Source organism: Mustela nigripes, chromosome 1 (genome assembly GCF_022355385.1).
Source record: "Mustela nigripes isolate SB6536 chromosome 1, MUSNIG.SB6536, whole genome shotgun sequence".
Classification (NCBI taxonomy): Eukaryota; Metazoa; Chordata; class Mammalia; order Carnivora; family Mustelidae; genus Mustela; species Mustela nigripes.
In genome coordinates, this window is record NC_081557.1 from 48635300 (window position 1) to 48654566 (window position 19267).

The 19267-nt window shown below is 53.5% G+C and overlaps 1 protein-coding gene across 2 annotated transcripts in view; it reads right to left on the bottom strand.

Moving 5' to 3' along the window:
- Nucleotides 1–19267, bottom strand: part of PDE2A (phosphodiesterase 2A) — a 91274-nt gene that overhangs the window by 71531 nt on the left and 476 nt on the right. The gene's annotated exons all lie outside the window — the stretch shown is intronic.

Sequence of the window (19267 nt, forward strand, 5' to 3'; positions counted from 1 at the left end):
AGGGGCCCCAACGAACCCCAGCACACTTGAGGTGCATTCCTCTGCCCTCTTGCTAATATGGCTGTCCATCGCCCTCCTCTCTGCTAATTAAATCTCAGGCAACTTTAAAGGAGAAGGGAAGAACTGCCATCAGGGACTACCTTCTAAGTGCCAGGCACACCTGGTTGGTTCTCTCATTTAATCCTTATGATATTATTAGCCTGACTTGACAGTTGATAAAACTGAGGTCCTGGGGCATGAGGTCATTTGTGTAAAGTCACAGAGCTAGAAATAGTAGAACAGTAATCCAAACTGGGCCCCGTGGCAGACCATGCCTCCTGGTAGCAGGCTGATTCGGGAGAAGAGCCCAGGGGGCCTCCTTCTGTCCTCCCTCCTTGGCCCAGGGTCCTGCTGGGGCAGCTTCTCTTGCCCCAGCCTCCCCAAGCACCAGTGGCAGAGACTGTGGCTCCCTCTTCTCTCTCCTCCCGGAGCTGGAGGCAGCCTAGAGCTGGCCACATTTCCCCTCCTGATTGATCGGATCGCAAGGCTCTCGATCCCGCAAAGACTCGAAAAGACTCTGTGCTGGGACCAGGAGATGTGGCGTTTTGTTTCTAAGCAGCCGTCGCTATGGAAGCCAGGTGCTGCCAGCCCAAGGCCTAGCAACAAGGCCCTGGCGCAGGGCCGGGCAGGAGGGCATTGTCGGGGGCTTCCAAGGCAGCCAGTGAGCAAGGGTGTGTGGGCTACTCCGTGCTCCAGGCTGGAGGGCTGGACCTGCTGCCCTCACTGGGCACGCGATGGGGGGACAGAGGCAACGGGGCAGGACCTGGCAGGCTTTAAAGGACAGAAACCCAGAGATAAGAGCAGAGGGAGACTCGGGAGACAAAGGGAGTCCAGAGACAGCAAAAGGCAGAGACATTATCAGAAAGAGGAAGACAGGGGAAGGTGGTAGAAGACAAGAGCTGGTCAGAGTCGCGGAGGAGACCACTTACTTAGACAATTGGCAAGGAAGGACTGACTCCCAGAAGGGCCCGCCTCCAGAGAGGGTGTGTCAGAGAGCAGGAGGAAGCCGCAGGGGATGACAGAGATGGATGGACGAGTGACAGGAGGAGATAAGCCTGAGGCAGGAGGCAATAGAGTTAAATAATAAAGGAAAGAGGACTCAGAATGGAGGGGCAGGCGGGGCCGCAGAGACTCGGGAGGCACAGCAGAGGACTGCAGGGGCAGGCCTATGGCAGTAGGATGACAAGGGCACCAAAGTCACAGGTGTCCTGAGCCGGCCCCGCCTCCTGGGTCTGCCTGGAGGAGGTCACCAGCCTTGTAAGACAAGCCCCTCACCCAACCTCTCCCCCAGAACACAGAATCATCTAGGCCCTCACAAAGAGGCTGGTCAGAGGTCGCATGTCTCTCTGACCCCCCCAGGGACAGGTCTTGCCCAAGGTCAGACAGTGAGGCACTCTCTGAAAGGGCAGGAAGGCAGGCGTCGGGAATCCCAGTCCAGACCGCTCCCTGTGGTTTCCCATGAACATGTGGCCAGTATAGAGAGGCACGTGTGTCCCCCTACCGGAGTGAAGAAGATGACAGAAGCTAAGATGGGACCCCTTTTATTTCCCTCTTCCTCAACAACCCTATGTCAGGGCACTGGGGATCCTGTGTCAGGACACAAGGGGACCCAAGGATGGAGCAGACAGCATCTGGTGGAGAGATGGCCCACAACTGTCTCTGTCAGGGGTGTGACTAGGAAAGGCAGGCTCTGGGGAACCCCGAGTGGCCCGTCTCCTTGGGAACAGGGAAGCGGCAGGCACTTAACAGGCAACATCTCATTTGATCTTCACCGTAAGCTGTTATAGATGAGAAGACTGAGGACCCCCAAAGGAGAGTGAATCACCCTAACTACCACCAGCCAGCAGGTGCCTGAATCAGAACCTGAACCCAGGTCTCTGGAGGCCAGTGCCAGTTAAAGTGACTGACGGAAGCCTGTCTGCCGGGGGCCTGCTCAGGGGCCCTTCCCAGAAGGAGCAGGGGACGGTATCCAGCCCTGCTCTGGCCACCATTCCTCCCAGTGCCGGATGCCCTCCCCCCATGTCAGAATGGGGGCTAGGCTAGCCTCCTGTCAGGGGTCTGGTACTAATCCCCCCCTCCACCCCACAAAGGTAATTGTTCCAGTAATTGTTAACACTGTCAGCTGCACCTGACAGCCACTCTGGGAGCTCATGTGCCTCCAGAGGCCCCCCAACTCCCCATCAGTACCAGCCTTGCTCTCTCCACACTCCTGAGGGAGGATCAAGATGCAATCTAATTAAGCACCTACTATGTGCCCCCCTTAAATAGTCTCCTAGGGCTCTGAGGGTTTGCCCCCACCTCCTGCCACTCTCGACCCTGGCCCTTCTGCTTGCCCTCCCCACACCTCCCAGCACCTACCCCAGAAGCAGCTTCTGGAGCAGCAGAGCTCCAGAGCCGTGGGTGCACACAGGTGCCTGAGAACTGGCAGTTTGATCCTGAGCTGCAGGGCTGACTATGGGGGGGGGGGGGGGACAGGGAGGCGTAGGACAACAGCAGGAAGGGGAGAGAAAGGGAGAAGGGAGAGCACATGGAGCTGGGGGCACAGGGCCAGCAGGCCACCGCTCACCAGCCACACTCCGCATACATGGGCCTGCCTGCCGGGCCTGGGCTGCAGCTGGATCATCATCGCCCGGACGGACGCACCAAGCTCCCTTGAGCCCCAGTTCGTGGAAAGCGGAGCTGCAGGCATTATTGATTGGCTGCCTCCAAGCCTCCTCTTCCGGATGCCTGGAGGCTGCCTCCTCCATGCAGCCCTCCAGCTGATTGGTGTCACTGCCAGGGTGATTCTGGGGGCAGCCTGGGGGCGATGAGCAGAGACTCCTCATCTCTTCCTCAGCCCAGTGCTCTCCCTACTCCTCTGGAAGCTGGTCTGGGTAGATGAGTGGCACAAGGGCCAGCACGGAGGCTTGTGTTCTTACATGGATGTGTGTGCGTGCGTGCTTGTGTTTGTGTGCGCGTGTGTGCACACATTAAGTAAGTCAGTATAGCAAAGGAGTTGCTAATAATAAGATGTAAGCCATACAACTTAGGTTCAAATCCCAGCTCCTCCAGTTCCTGGCCATGTGCACCTGTGAAAGTCACTTAACCTCTCTGAACTTCAGTTTCCTTATCTCTATAGTGTGGTTAGCAGTAGTACCCAACTAACAGGATAAATGAGAATACACATGCAGAACTCTGGCACAGTGTTTGGCATACGGTATTTCTTGATACATGAAAGTTTTTAATTTTATTACTGTCACTGTGAGCATGTGTGCATGAATGCATGTGTAGGTATCCTTGGGAGGAGGGATTTCTGGTACTCCAGCAAAGGGGTGTAGGCTGCTTCCTAACCCTTGACTCGCCTAGAGTAGGGGCTGCAGCCGTACTCCCAGCCCAACCTCAGAGAAGGGGGAATAACTGCACTGCTCCTCTTTCCCTCCCCCGGCCTGCAAAAATACCCTACCTGTGCTGGGTAAAGCTGTAGGGGGGAGATGGATGGCTTGGCGGCCACCAGGCAGAACTGGTGATTAGAAGGCTAACAGCCCAGCATCCGGAAAGGAATGGGAGGGAGGCTGAGCTGTGGGACCATCCATCAAACCTGGCAGGCCCAGCAGTGCTGCATAGTGGGATGGAAGAGAGGCAAGGGGACAGCTGCGAGGTGGAAGAGTGTAGACAGGCCAAGGGCCAGGCAGCCAGACCCAGCTCAGCTCTGACCTATTCAGTAACCCTGAGTGAGTCACTGTTGCCCTGAAACTTCAGTGTTTTCATCAGGACAACGGGGCTAAATGTCTCTCTCTGCCCTGATAAGTTCCAGCTACAGCAGACCCAATATCAGACCCCCGGGCCAGGAAGAGCCTAGGGTGAGTGTGAGGGCCTCAGAGATGCCCTTACCTCCTGGGCGTGCCCCATGCAGACAAAGATCCCTGAGAGTGCAAATTAAAGAATGCAGCACAGTGCTTGGGCTGGAAGCCTGACGGCCCAAGTTTCTGACCCTAATCAATTTCTGACCGTGATCTCTTGCTGACCTCAGCCAAGCCTCTGGCTTCCCAGGTCCTTCCTTGGATGCTCTACCCAACTACCACCAATACACAAGAGGCAGGGAGGGCCATAGCACAGCTCTTGCCTATGCAAATTTCATTCAAACTAAGGGTGAAGTCATCCATGGGCCCTCCTCACCTTTTGGAGATAGTGGTTACCTGGAAAAGTCCTGGCCAGCAAGTCTGAGGCAAGAGGTCCTAGTTGAGTTCTACTGGGATCCTGGCAGAGCCCATAGCCTTGGTTGGCTTTAGTGACCTCAGCAAGCTTGAGCAAGTCACTTTCTCTCTGTGCTTCAGGTTTCCCATTTCCAGAATCAAACACTCAACAACAACAATTCTTCAGGGGCTCCTCTTTTCCTATAGGACACACTGCAAATTCCTCATTGTAACCACAGCCCCCGAGTCCTTCCCCAGGCTCTAGTCCTCCTCTGCTCCCTGCTACACCTCCTACAAGTAGGCTGCTCTGGATTTCTGTCAACTTCCCAGCCCTCTTTATGTTTCACTTCTGGACTCATGGTTCACCTCTTCACCCCTGATCCTCTGTCTCTCCATTGGAAAATCTCACTCAACAGGACCAGAAGTATCACTCCCTCTGCAAGGCTATTTGCATAGCCTCTGGCAGAGCTAAGGCAGCCCTCTTTGCAGAGCCAGCAGTGGCTCCCACACACCTTCTCTGAAGCCCAGGCCAGGATGTGTCAATGTCCCCATCTCACTCTGGGCTCTTAAGGGTGAGGGCTGGGCTGGGTCTGATTCCCAGAATAGGGGGAAGATGTGGGCAGCTCAGGGCCTTGCACAGGGATGAGGCTTAGAGAAAATGGAAGGAAAGAAAGGAGGAGGAAGGGAGGGAGGAATGAAAAGAGAAAGAAAGCAGGGAGGAAGAGAAAAAGCTCTCCCCAAGGTTCCTTTGGATCTAGCAATCTGAAAGAATGCTAGGCTACTCCAGATGGAGCCCCCATGCCCTGGTCCTTGCTCCATCTCCAGCTGCCTCCCCACTGCTTCCCCCTTTGGGCCCCAGTCCCCGTCAAACAAACCAATACAAAAGCCCAGAGCCAAAGAGGTCTCTGGCCTCTGCCACTGCACCCTGACTGAAGGCTAAGAACATGCCTGGTCGTCATAGTGATGGTGCAAAGCTGTCATCACTAATTCATCGCTGGAGCCCTAGGAGGCCAGCGAGGTGTGAAGAGAGCTAGTCAGAACTAATCAGAGCCACCACTAGGGGCAGGAGTCTTGGGGTTGTGGGCCAGGGAGAGGATCAGAGATTAAACTCCATCACCCCAATCCTGCTGTGTCCTTCCCTCAGCCTTCCAAAGTCCTGATAGGAAGGAGGAGCACAGACCTTCCCTCAGTTTGTCCCGTGCACCTACTGTATGTCTACTCAGTCCAGTCTCAGAGCTGGGGTCAGCAAAGGCTAGAATAGGAAGCCCTGTACCTCAGAGCCTCTGAGCAGTTATCCAGGTCCTGCTGTCTCCAGTAAGGCGGGGGTGTCCTTCCTCAAGTCACAGGGGCTGAGAAGAGGTGGAGGGAAGCAGAAAGAAATGAGCCCATATGCTGTGCCCTTTCCAAGCAGGCAAATGTGCCAAGCATTCCTAAAAAGTAACTCATTCAATCCACCTAGAAAACCTATAGGGTCAAAATTATTACTTTGTTTTACAGATGCCTGAATATTCTCTCTGCCTTAATCTTCCCAGCCAATCCCATTCCTCTCCTCCAGGAAGCTTTTCAGAATGCTCCATCCCGCACTCATCCTCCCTCCCTGGAACTCCCTATGATCGTGAGTGAGGGTCCTGATCTCTCCAGTCTGACTGGACTTCGGCTCCTCCTTTTCTCACCTGTGGCTGTGCAGGGTGAACTAGGCGGGCCCTTCCATCCCAGCTGCACCGCAGGCGACCAGGAGATCACGCCCATTATTAGGAGGGCGGAGCTGTCCGTGGTTCTGACCTCTCCCAGGCCTGCCTCTAGAAGTCGCTTTTTTTCTGTCCTAAATCGTCTCTTCCTCAGTTTGGGGGAGAAAGGCCAGTCTCCACCTGCGAGACACCGCTGCCCTCCTCTCATTTAGGTCTATCATCCACAAACCTTGAAACAAGGAACCCATTTGGAGTAGAAGAATGAGAATAAAACTAATATGTATTCACTCAACAAGCATTTATTGGAACTACTCTGTGTGGCCCTGTGAATAGAGCTTGCGATAAAATAGTGAACAAAACAGACTTAATTCCTGCCTTTTTGGAGATTTTTGTCTTGTTAAGTCAGCACTGGACTTTGCTTAATGCACATTCACCCACGTGGTCCTTACAATGTGTGGGAAGGTGAATATTGTTATGCCTATTTGACAGTGAGGGAAACTGAAGCGTGGGGTAACAAAGGAACCTGCCCAAGGCCACGCAGCTAGGCAGGCGGGTCACAGACCTAGTCCCTGCCCTCAAAGAGTTCATAATCTAGTTTACCTGTCTCAGTTCTCCAACAAGCATCTCTGGCAAGTGTTCCTTGAGTCTGATCTGAATTCTTCCTGCCACTGCTCTGACTTGGCCTCTCTTTGTTGAGACCTCTGTGGGGTGGAGGATCAGCTTTCATCTTGCAGACACCTGGGGTGCTTCCATGAGCTCCCAGCCCTTTCTCCACCCCCACCTTGCACAGAGGCCTCCCCTTCCCCCCAGGAGGGAGTGAGGTGTGTGCTCTAAAAATACCTTAATCCCTCCCTGCTCTTGCTCTAATTAAGCTGAGTGAGTCACTACTTTAAGTAATTTATTGCTAGTTACATAATTGTTTTAATATTTGGTTCCAGAACTGGGGAACAAAAGTGCCCCCTTCTTTTCAGGTAGTTGCTAATTCTCAGAGGGGTTTATAGCCCCTGGAAGGGGGAGATAGGGAGAGATGTGGAGTCATCTTGGCCAGGTCCCTGCTCCAGTCCGGACCCACAAATAGTCATTCCCATCAGGGCCACAGGGCTCACCTGATCCAAGGAGGGACAGGTCTGTGAGAACACCAACTCTACTCCCTGTTACCCACTCTGTGGATTTCTGAGGCCACCACTTCCAACTGACCCCACTCTCAGACCCAGAGTGTACCCTTAGGAAACCGTGGCCTGTGCATCCTGTCCTCTCCTTGGCCTCATTACCTCTGCCGGGAGGTACAAAGGCCACAGGAACAAAGGCCCAGAAAGGGTGAGCATTTCCTTGGCATCACCCAGCATGTTAGAAGCAGCTCCAGTCTATATGTCCAGGTTTTCAGTTCCAGTAAAAACCCCGCACCTCTCACCGCCCTGTAAAAAGTCACACCCACCCCCAAGGGGGATTAACTGCAAAGGGCACAGGGAAGTTTGAAGCAATAATAGTCTTGTCTTGATTGGAATGGCAGTTATATGACTGTATATTACATTTACTAAAACTCATTGAATCATAAACCTTAAATTGGTGATTTTAATCATAAACCTTAAATTGGTGAAGTATATAAGTTATACTTCAATAAAATAGATGTAAAAATTTAAATTAAAAAAAAGAAGTTACACCCTTACTTTCTGATCCCCCCATAGGGTAATAGCTGTACAGAATCAGCGGCCATGCAGATACTGAGGAGGGGAAGTGCAAAGACCCGGCCATGGAGGGCACATAGTAGGTACTCACACACATGTTTGTTTCACTCAGTTCCAATTAGCAAGGACTCACTAGGCACCTCCCTGGGTGCACTTGCACATCCTTGATCTCATTAGCTCTCCCTCGGCTCTCACACAGCCCGGAGTGGGAGCCTAACTGCAGGCCAAGTACACCACACACTTGTCTCGTTTAATCCTTGCAGCAGCCCTAATGAGATGGGCTCTATTAGTGTCCCCCTTTCACAGGTGAGGGAACAAAGGTGGCAGAACTTACACATGTCCTGCTGCCAAGAAGTAGAAGGGCTGAGATTTGAACCAGGAGACAGTTCCCAAGACTTATGCTCATAACTACTCTACTCTATGCCTCCCTTTACCAAACTAAGTGGCCTGGGTTAGGAGACTGTGTCTGGAGGCTGTGCCTCTGACCCTAGGAGTTGAATCATGAAGTTTTCCCCAGGCTTAGAAGTACAGGCAGGATACACCCAAGCAAAGAGGGCAGGTGAGCATGTGTGAGCTCAGAGAGGTGGCAAGAGGCAGGTCTGGCTTTGGGAAGGAGGGAACTGGATTGGGCAGCAAGCCTAGAAGAAACGCAAAAGAAATCAGGCAGAGTCGGAAAAAAAAAAATGAGGCAAAGAACATCTGGCTATGCCAGCCTGTGCATTAAATGCTTACTCAGGCCCCAAGCAGTCAGAGCTCCTCATTGTTATTCCTGACTCTGTCCCCCTCCATCCCAAATTTGTCTCTGCTTGGTTTCTCAGCCCTAATGGCCTACTCACAACCACAGCTGCCACCTCACTGGGCACAGGCAAAAGTTTCATCCCAAAACTTATCAAAGTCTGGCTGGAAAATAGTCAGTGATGCCTTGGAGCAGGGAGAGCTCCAAGGTTGGGGAGTATAGAAAGGATGCCAAGACATAAAGAACAATAGGAATTAACCCTGAGAAGGAAGGAGGCATCCAGGAAGAGTGTTCCAGGCAAAGGGAACAGCATCTGCAATAACCCAGAGGTGAGAATGCTTCACAGGTAAGGAACCAGAGGTAGCTTTGTCTGGCCACCTGATGGGCAGCCCGTATTTATGCCAAGTGTGAGTGTTTCTGTGTGCCGAATGCGTGTCTGTGTTGCATGTGTGGATACCTGGGTTATGTGCACAGGTGTTGCACTTCATTCAATTAGTAGGTCAGTTTTTTAGATTTACCCTCTCTGTTTCTCAGTGTATATTGATGTCTGTGTTATGTGCGTGTTTGTGGTGGGTCTCTCTATGTCTTTGTACTAGGGTCTGCTTCTCTGTATGTGGGCTTCTGTGTCTGCTGAGTTTTTCTCTTGTTTATTTCTGTTTGTCTCTCCATGCCTGGAGCTGTATATCTGTGGCCTGGACTCTTGGTCCCTTGGCTCAGGGAGCTAGAGACCCAGGAGAAGCCAGGGGCAGGAGGGTGCTGGAGTTGGAGTCCAGCTGCACACAACAGCACCTAACAATTGTCAAGCACTTAGTTGGGGGGCGGGGGATGCCTGCACCAGAGATGCCAGTTAACACTGATAATGAGTCAGTGACCTGAGGCCCAGCGGAGACTGAAAGTGGATCCCCACTGGCACGGAGGCACACGGATGAGCTGGCTGGGCCAAAGCCCATGACTGCCCCCCAGCACCAGGAGGGAACCATCTCACTGACTCATCTCCCAGGGAGGCCAAGGCCCAGGCTCTGGATAGCAAAAAGGGTTGAGATCAAACTCCAGGATGAAGGTCTTAAAAGGGAGGACCTTTATTAGACTTGGCAGTGGACAAGTCGTAAGTGTTATCAAGAGATGAGGTGGCAGGGACAGAGCTTTGCTCTTGGTGGCTACAGTCTGAGGGGGTGGCTTATGGGTGTCAGGGATGGGTACTCAAGTGTGGAAGCCACAGGTAGGATGAGGCAGGGAGGGGTGCTTCTGGAGGACAGTCTGGAGTTGCCACCCATCCCTACCTTGGAGGGCGGACACTGAAGAACTCGGGATATGCTTAAATGGGTGAGCTGGGGGATGGGGATTGTCAGTCCTCCTGTGACCTGTCTACACAGCTCACTTGTCCTCAGCCACCTCCAGTGCAGTCATTTTGCCTCTTACCTGCATCTCCATACCAGCCTCCTCCCTGGCCCCTTTCATTCACCCGTCACTTGGGGCTTTCAAAACCCAAAGCTAACCATGACCCTGATTCCACCCTCCCTGGCTTCCCTGGGTGAACTGGGCTTCCACAACTGGCCCTTCCCCTAGCCCAGCAGCCTGGGCCCTGCCACCATGACTTCCTGCTGTTGTGCTGGCTTTTTGCTTAGAATTACCTTCCTCTCCTCCTTCACATGTAAAACTCCCATTCATTTTTCAGGGCTAAGACCCAGCATCACCTCCTTGGGGAAGCCTCCTGATCAGCGGTCCCAGCGTGGACTTTCCTCCTTCCCTGGGCTCACCCCCTAATGTCCACTGCCTTCCTCTAACAAAGGGGAGGACAAGGGCTGTCCAGCCCATCTCCATGGCCAGGGTGCCAAGCACAGGGCAGGGGAGGCGATGGCAGCATTGAGGAGGGGTGGGATCCATGAGCGTGTGGTTCTGTGGGGGCCAAGGACACCAAACCCTGTGAATGACATTCTTTAGCAGCCCCAGTGCTACTCAGGTAGGGGGCAGGGTGTTGGTGGCAGAAGAAGTTCCAGACTCCTAGCAGCCCACAAGGCACCTGTGAAGACACGCAGAAAGCACTCTGGTACCTGGATCCCACCAAGCTTCAGAGAACATGACAAAATCCATGTGCAGAAGCAGGGCCTGGCTTCTGTCTTCATCTGAGACTAACCAGCTGTGTGACCTTGGGCAAGTTGGCCCCCTCTCTGGACTTTGGGTTCCCACCAACCGTTTGTCCCTCCAGACCTCTATTCTTTATCTCCTTTGACAGGCTCTGGGGGGTATACCTTTATTCTGGCTCTGGCTCTCAGATCTACAGCACTCTCCTTGCCCCTTGGGCCTCATGGATGCTAGTCCAAAGTACCTCGACATTCCCTGTTTTCTCCCTTCATTCTGCTCCACCTCCACAATGGTTGCTTCATTAAAGTGCCTTCAATTAGACCACCTTAGTGTGTCATCTGATTCCCCTCTACAAAACAGTGCAAACTCCTTGAGGGATTATTGAGGTGATTAAACAAGGTAATTTGGAAAATAGAAAGGGCAATCTGTGATCATTATTTCTCTCCTAGCCCCCAAACTGCACCCCATTTGGAGTTTTAAGATAACTCTGAATTCTCTGCCAGGGGAAAGATGTGGTACCAGGCTGCCTGCTTCTCTGCTCTTCTACCCAATCCCTACTCAGCCCACAGCACCAGGAAGCCTCTGCCCCCACCCCAGAGCCCAGTTCTGAACCTCACATAGGCCTCTAACCTGAGAGTCCCCCCACAGCTCATCCCAAAGGAAGGTAGCTGCCTGTCTGCTCCCTCCCTGCCAGGGTTGCCAGAAAGGCCATTGCCTCCTACCCATCACATCTCCAGCTCCACTGGTGTCTTTGAATCCAGCCCCCTGCCACTAACCTTAAAATTCCAAGAAGACAGTGTCTCTCCAGTTTCCCAGGGAAGGGGATCTTCCTGCTTCCAGTTTCCCACTGCCTAGGCCACCAGGAAAAGCACTGTGGGACTCAAACTTCCCCATGCTCACTGGGCCAAGCTATGTCCTCCTCTGGCCCCTCCATGGCAGCGATAGCTTAAAGGGATTTCAAAGAGTTTGTAAACCAACTTCTCTGCTAGGATAGGATTCTCATCTACAGTCTCCCTAACCAGGCTGCTCAGCCCCCCTGTTCACACCTCCATGCGCCAGGGACAGGAAGCTCATCCCTCCCCCTTAGGGCAGTCCCTTCCCCATGGGACTGCCCCTTCCCCCTCTCATTGAGCTAAGCTGTTTCCAGGACTCCCCTACTATCCCAACACTGATTCAGTACTAAGACACCAAGAAAGGATTATAGGGAAAGCCTTGAATGTTAGAACAGTAAAAACCTAAAAAAGCATCTGATGCAAAGATGAGGCCCCTCTCCGTGGTCCCACTCCCCTGCCGGACTCCTCTCTACAGAATCACCGTGCTCCAGGAATGACAGACTTCACAAGTGCCCAGGAGGAGTCTCACAGCAGGCAGAGGTTCTGGTACAAACTTCAAAGGCAGCATCTGAGGCCTCAGAGGAGCGGAAAGGCCCAGGTGCAGAAGGTGTCCTCATGCCACGGAATTGGATCCCTACTCTGAGCTCCCCAACTGCTCCAGAGGCTGGATGGACAAGAGGCCTTCTAGGCCAGACACACCCCTCTCTGGGCTGCAAGCCTTGCCATCGCACGCTGAATCGTGCTATGTGATGCTGAGTCAATCATTAGCCCTCTCTGGGTTTCAGAATTTGTATCTCTAGAAAAGGACTAGGCTGGGAGCCCCTGAAGCTCTGCTAGAGGGTGCCAGTACAGCCTGTCCACCATCTCCATGTCATGACCCTGGACCTGAGCCTGAACACAAAGATGCTACGTTCCTTTAGGGCCTGTACTGACGAGGAGGGTGTCCCAGAGTCTTCCAAGGGAAGCCCAGCACTACATGTGACAGCCACCCCCCATCCCAAGTCCACATGTACCCTGTCTCTACCTTCAGGCAGATGGGACTCAGGAGAGAAAATTTTGAGTATCTACATCTTGGGCGAGGCTTTGCTGGGTTCACACACACACTCATACGTCTCTGCCTTTACGCTGAAACACAGACACACATATGCACAGAGACGCACACCCACAGGCAGTTTTATTAGAACATGTGTGCATAACACTGTACACAGAGGAGCACACACTCACATACACATTACCATTTACCAATAACCAGGCAGGAAAATGGGCACTCACATATTCACACATATGAATATATCCACATATTCCATGAATATGTCCACACCCTTACACTCTCAGACCCATAAATACACATGCACAATGGGAAGCTCACATTCAGGTTCACACACACACAGAAACACAAACCAACCAGTCTTAGCCCTCATCTCAGGATCAAGCAAATCACAACCCAGTAGAAACCCAGACTCCAAATGCAATTGTCATCCTATATCCAATTCCAAATCTAAACTTGTCCCAGAACTGTGAGGAAGTAAAATTATCTTGTCCTCTGACTTATCCCCTTCCGTGTGTCTGTGCCTGCCATGTCGGATCTGGTGTCCCCTCAGCCCTCTTTCCTCCCTATGCCAGGTCAGCAGTGCCCTCTCACCCTGGGCCCAGTGGGAGTGGAGAACAATGGGCTACCCTTCCTCCACCTCTCATCTCTACTCCTTGTCCAGTCTGCCTCTCTCTGGCCCTTCAGACAGAAGAACCCAGGCTGCAACTGACTGTGCACAACAGCAACCCCTGCTGGAGACAGGTGGGCATTACAGCGAAGCTCTACGGTGTAGTTCTCACTCCCCAGGGTGGGGTGGAGGGTACAGTGTAGAGGAAGAAGGAAAAAGAGGAAGAGGAGAAGGAGGAAGAAACTGGGAAGAAGTGTGGCAGAGGAAGAGGAGCAAAGTGCTGGGAGCACCACAAGTGAACTTCAGAAGTCTCAGTTTGTGTTGTTTCTCCAGTCCTAACCATTCAGCCCAGGCAAGATCAATCTTCCCAAAGTCCAGCTCTAATCAATCCCTGCCCCTGCTCCAAACTCTTGAGAAGAGACTGGTGGGCCATTGTAAGCAGTCCAAATTCTCAGCCTGGAATTGGTTGTCTAGGGTCTGCCTAATCCACTTCTTAACCTCCTATCCCTAGGAGCTCAGGCTTTGCCTTCTGTCCCTTGAGTCAGGTCTTTGTTCCTCTGTTGAGATTTCTAATTGTGTCTTGCCTGTCCTTCAGTGCCTGACCTTTGCTATCTGGAACAATCCATGGAAAGAGCAGAAACTTTGGGAGTGGGCAGATATGTGCTCCAAGCCTGACTCCACCAGACACTGGCTGAATACCTTTGGGCAAGTTATTTCCCCTCTTGGATCCTCTGTTTCTTCATCCAGAAAACAGCAGTCTCTTGGGTTTGTGGTGAGGATTAAATGAGATCATAGATGTGAAAACAGTGCTCTGGAAGCTGTAAACTTCTGCGTGAAAGTGTGAAGAGTCCTAATTATGGCTTAATCCCTTTATCCCTACCCCCACCTGCATGGCCCAAAACACAGCAGACTGAGGGGTCCTGAGGGAGGGACTGACAATGCTCCACTTTGGGGCCCTGTGTCCCCCAGCCCCCTCCAGGGCCTGTCCCCAGCCCGCCTCAGCAGCTCAGTATGCATTTGGACGCCAGGCGGCTGGACTAAGTATACTTACTGCGAACTCATGCCAGACTACAACTCCCAGAATGACTCACAGCCTGCTATGGGTGTGGCCGCAGGCTTAACCCCTTCCTCATCGAGCCCTTTTCCCCATTGCCTCCTCTGGGGGTTAGACCCTGACCAGCCAGGGCAGCCGAGGGAGGTGGTCGCATGTCTCTGAAGGCCCTCGGCCCTCCCACGGAGCATCCACACTTCTCAGCATTCCCACCTCCATGGCTCCATTTCAGACATCCTTGTGTCTCCCACACGATGACAGCTTCTGGGCTCTTAGATCTGGTCTCTCCCCCTCCAAGCCCCCACTGAATCTTTCTAAGTGTGGGTGAGGGTGGGTGGTTTATAATGGCAACAGCTAACCTTTATGAGCACCTGCCGCATGCCTGCCGCGAAGCTCCCCACTTCCAGATTCTTCACAGTCATTCAGCCAGGAAAGTACTAATATTCCCAGTCCACTATTCACACAGAGTTCAGAGAAGTTAAGTAACTTGCCCACACAGCTGCCGAGTAATGGTGCTGATATTTGACCCTCCACCTGTCCACCACCTTTTCTACTCTATTCTCCAAGCCTCCTCTGGCTTTGGAGCTGGGTAGCCATCGAAAAAGTGAGAACCCAGAAACCTCAGGGTCTGCATATTTCAGCAACCACACTGTTGGGACGTCCTCCCAGATGTCTGACTTAAATTCCTTCTGCTGCACCAAGCCCCAGCTGCCTCCTGTTTTTCAGGGAGGGCAGTGAGAAGGGTGACTTCAGGGAATTCGAGAAGTGGGTCACGTCACTGGGGACCTGGCCTTTCCCAGGGAGCGGGCAGCTGAACAATGGGAGATAAATGTGTTGAAAACATCCGTTACTAAATATATCGACTTCCAGAGAGGATGGGGGTGCTGACAGGGAGCCTGTGGCCCCTAACCTAGAGGCCACAACCTTGTGGCTCAGACAAGCTGGGGCATTCAGAGCAGCAGACAAGGGTGTTCAGGCTGTCCCAGGGGCCGTGGGCTGGGGGCCCAGAGGGTGGGAGTCAAGCATGGAACAGGGTGATGTCTCATCCTCCCAGACAAAGCTGCCAAGCCTAAGCTGGCTTATTTGCATATCACTTTGCATTCATTTGCATGCCACTTTCTGGAAGGGGCTCACTTTCAACTGCTGCCTCTCCCCCATTTTCAGGGGCTCTGCTCACTGAGCATTTCATTCTCAAGCAAGGAGGAGTCCCTCAGCAGGTCGCTGGGAGAGACCAAGAAGTTGCAAATTCCCAACGATGCCTACATGTTAAAGCTGCTGGGGGTACCCTGGCTATAGAAGAAAGTGCTTCCTATAGTCTAACCTCAATTCTCATTTCTCTCCTCCTTCATCTCTGCCCAGGCCCTCCCATACCCCTGCACTTCATGCTTAGGCAGCTCTGACCTCTTTCAGTGCTCACATAAGCAAAACCATGCTTGCTCTCCCCTCAAGACCTTTGCACGTGGCGTTTGCTCTTCCTGGAGCTGTCAATTCTGCCTGAAGAAGTGACTCTTCTCCTAAGGGCAGCCCCAACCACCCCTCCCCTGAAAGACCTTCCCTAGACACTGGCAGAGGTAGGGGGAACCATGGGCCTTCCTCCATGTGGCCATTGCTGTGTCCAGCGCCCTGCAGAGTTGGCCTGTTTGGATGGGCAGCATCCCAGGACACACCTGCTAAATGAATGAGTGAATCCTCACCTCCCTCCCCTGTCTCTCTCAGCCCCTGCCATCCCCCCTTTCCCTGGATGACTTCACTCACCTGCAGGAGGGACAGAGCTGGAGAGGGCCTCGGTCCCCTACTCCCCCTCCTGTTCCAGAAGACTTCACCCTCATGCCCACAGCCCACTCTCCCAAAGCCAGGAGGTTCCACACCCCTCTGTGCTGGTAGGAAGTTCTTTCTGTTGTCTATCCTCACTCCCTTTTTTATCTATGCCTACTTCTTTATCATTATTCTTGGAGAGGGGTCAGGGACTGCCCCATCTCAGTTTTACCATCTGTAGTGGGATAAAGGCTGCTTTTCTCTCCCTACTCTCTGCCCAGGATGTGTTCATACCACTCCTGAACCATTATGCTCTGGCCTGGACCTACTTGGGAGGAAGGATGGTGACCCAGGATGGAGAAGGGACACAAAGCTAAGCAGCCAGGTCCTGGAGAGGAGCCCAGGATAGATACAACCACTCCAAGAGAAGGGCTCCTCAGGAGGGAAGGGATGAGCATCCTGTCCCACGGGGTATGTAAGCAGGGCTGGGTAGATCTGTGGGCAAGTTGCAAAGAAGAGTAAACCAACTGCGAGAAGGCCCAGATGCTCTATATGTCCTCTCCTGCTGGGAGGCTGGACAGAGCCTAGATGCCCAGCCCTGTGCTGGGAAGCACAGGGAGAAGGCTCCTGCCTCAGAGAAGCTCCTTGGTGGGCTGGGTGAGGACCGCACACCCAGGGGGCATCACAGAGGAAAGCGGAGTCTGGGCTACAATCTTGATACTGTACTGTTGGGGAGACTGCAGGGTGGGTCATGGGGTCAGAGGGAGGAAGAACCAAGGAGGGCTTTCTAGGGGAGCCTTCCTATTCAAAAGCTTTTCCTTAGCAACTTGGTCGAATGAAAAGAAGTCCAAGCCCCTTAGCCTGGCATCTGAGACTCTACCGAATCTGGCCCCTCCTGTCCTCTCTTCTTCTCCACTCCCTTCTTGCTCCCACCAACCCAAACTCTTTCTGTCCCTTGGTCACATAGCAAGTTCTCACACTGACCCACCTTTACATGCTGTTCCCTCTGCTCTTCCCCTCACGGGCCATTCCTATCCATCCTTCAACACACAGCTCAAGTGTCTCCCCCTCTGAAGCCCTGGCTTGGGGGGTTGGGCCCCACAGTTCCTGGGGCTCCCTCTGCACAGCACCGTTCACACCACAAGGCTGTAGGTTTCCAGTCTTGCTTCCCTCATCAGACCAGGAGTCCCTGAGAGCAGGGTCTGGGGCTGTGTCCATTCTGTGTCCCTAGTGACCAGCCCACTGGGCAGCAAGCAGGCATCGGACAGTTGCTGCTGAGGGAATAAATGAATGCGTAAACACAACACCACCAGAATGGGAGCATACCGAGTGGGTAGGTTGTATAGGCCCAAGCCTGGGGAGTGTAGGCCTGACTTGACAGCAGCCTGGCTCAGGGTGAGACTCCCAGGCCATTAAGACAGAAGGCGGGTACTGCTGGGAGCTCTGCCTCCCCTATTTGGCTAGATCCCAGCCAAGCCATCAGCAGTCCCTGGGGATGGGAGGCTAGAGTGGGAAGCAGCAAGAGTGGCAGGAGCTGCTTGGTGGGCAGGGGCAACTGAGGGGTGCAGGGAACATAAAGGCAATTAACTCTCACTGAGCTGAACCAGCTCAGGCAACCAACAGGTCCCCTGCAGAGCCTGAGGAAGGAGACCGAGGTTCGCGTCTGCTGAGGAGCTTCAGCCCTGGCCTTGCAGCCAGACGAGGTGGACAATTCCACAGCCTCAGTACCCCTGTCTGGGAAGAGGCAGCTCCATGATTTCCAACCCTTGGCACCCTGGCTAGAAACCCGCTGGGGATCTCTCCTGTTCCCTTGTTGGAGGGGCTTTTCCCTCCAATACCTGACCCTCTGAGGTCCTGGCACCACTCCTCCCACCTGAGCCCAAGCCCAAGCCCAAGCCTCCTTGACATTTCCCTTCCCACCTTCTTGCCCAGGCCCTCCAACTTCTCCCTTTGGAAAGACCCTGGTCACCTCCCCCTTGGTCCACCTGGTCCCAGACCCCCTAAATGCCCACACCTGCCTGGCCTCCACGCCCCTTCCCTCTCTTCCAGTTCCACTGTGACAGTGCCACTGAGGCAGCTTTCTCAACCCCAAACCTGATTCTGCCCCTCCACCATACGGAGCCTTCTCGGGCTCCCCAGGACCCTCAGGGTTAAGCCCAAGAGGTCTGGAGTTCCCAGTCCTACAGGATGAGGCTGCTGCCTCCCCATTTAGCCTCCTCACAGCTCCAGGCACATGGCCGTTCCCCCCCAGGGCCTTTGCTTATGGTGCTCCCACTCCACCCCCACCTGTTAGCTTGATCCTGATCTTTATACTTAATTATTCTCAAGCTATTTTATGTCTAGGAAGCTTAGGAGGCCCCAGAGGGCAGAACCATTATTGCCTGTTTCTTTCCTGCCTCTCCCCGCAGGGGGTAGTATGAATTGTCCTGGGCTCACAGGGGTGGTCACACGTTCAGCCACCCCCGCCCTGCCTCAGTGGGCCACAGTGTCCCAGCTGTGTCTTCAACTGCCAGGGGAAGGCAACAGCCATCCACGCCCAGGGGGGATGAACACACACACACACACACACACACACACACACACGGATACCAGCCACACAAGCATCAATATCCACTCACACATACCAGCATCACACTCACACACCCACACTCGAACACTCAGGTTAACAGACATCCACATCTATACACACACACACACACAGCGCAATGCTAGTATTCACATGTGGACAAATAAGCACACACACATGAATGTACTGGAATCAAACAACGCACTTGGTATGGGGGTCACTCTGTTTGCACATCTTAACATGCCTGTGAACACACCAACTCACATACACACACCTGCGCCGACACGCAGCGCAACCTGCACCCACACGTGCACAGATGAACTCGTACGGTCACACCGCATGGCTCATGCATCCGGACAGGTTGCTGCCCATCCCACCACCCAGGACTCCACAGGCCCCTCCACGCCCCAGTGTCCCCTTGTCCCTCACAGACGTATGCACATACATACCTTCACGTGTGGGCAGAGGCCTGCCCCCCTGAGGACTTGGGGAACGCATGTCACTTGTCACCCACCTTGGTAGCCCTCAGATGGTGGAGGGTCACCTCCCCAAAACCACCCCCCTACCTGCACGATTAACCACGCCCCCCCGCCCACCGCCAGCATGTGGAGAACCAAGAAGCCGGTGGCACGAGGCCTCATTCAACTAGTCCCATGGCTCTCTCCAGGATGGGTGTTTTGGGGGTAAAGTTGCCTAAACTGGTGGCTGTGAATCCCAATCCCATGAAAGGCAGTTGCCCCAGACCCTGTTCTGTGCCAGCGCCACTCTTATTCATATTCATGTTTGTTTTCTCCCTCCCTCATTCTCTCTCTCTCTCTCTCTCTCTCACACACACACACACACACACACACACACACACGTGGTCCTAGACATCTCATCCTTCTCCAGGGTTCTGAATCAGTCTAATCTCCCCCCCCCCCCCCGCCCCTTGGAACTCCCTGCAGACCTCCCCCACCCCCAGCCCCTGGAAGGATAATTCAGGTTCATTACTAACCCCTCCCC